The sequence below is a fragment of the Dermacentor variabilis genome, chromosome 1, assembly GCF_050947875.1.
Source record: "Dermacentor variabilis isolate Ectoservices chromosome 1, ASM5094787v1, whole genome shotgun sequence".
NCBI classification, from domain to species: Eukaryota; Metazoa; Arthropoda; class Arachnida; order Ixodida; family Ixodidae; genus Dermacentor; species Dermacentor variabilis.
The window spans coordinates 258,828,380-258,828,596 of NC_134568.1; positions in this window are offsets into that span (position 1 = coordinate 258,828,380).

A 217-nucleotide genomic window follows, 5' to 3' on the forward strand; every position below is an offset into this window, starting at 1 on the left:
AGTTGCGACTGCAGCGCCTTTAGGAGAAATGCGATTTGAACGCTCCCTTTTAGAACTTAAATAGTATAACTAATAAAATAACGTGGTGAATTAAATTCTAGCTGTAATTTGTGGTAAAAATAGAGCTGAAAAAAAGACTGACACTTCATCATCAACTTATGCACATCTACCGCATCTACCCCGAGCTAGGGTGCACCGGTGCACCTCCCTACCCAAG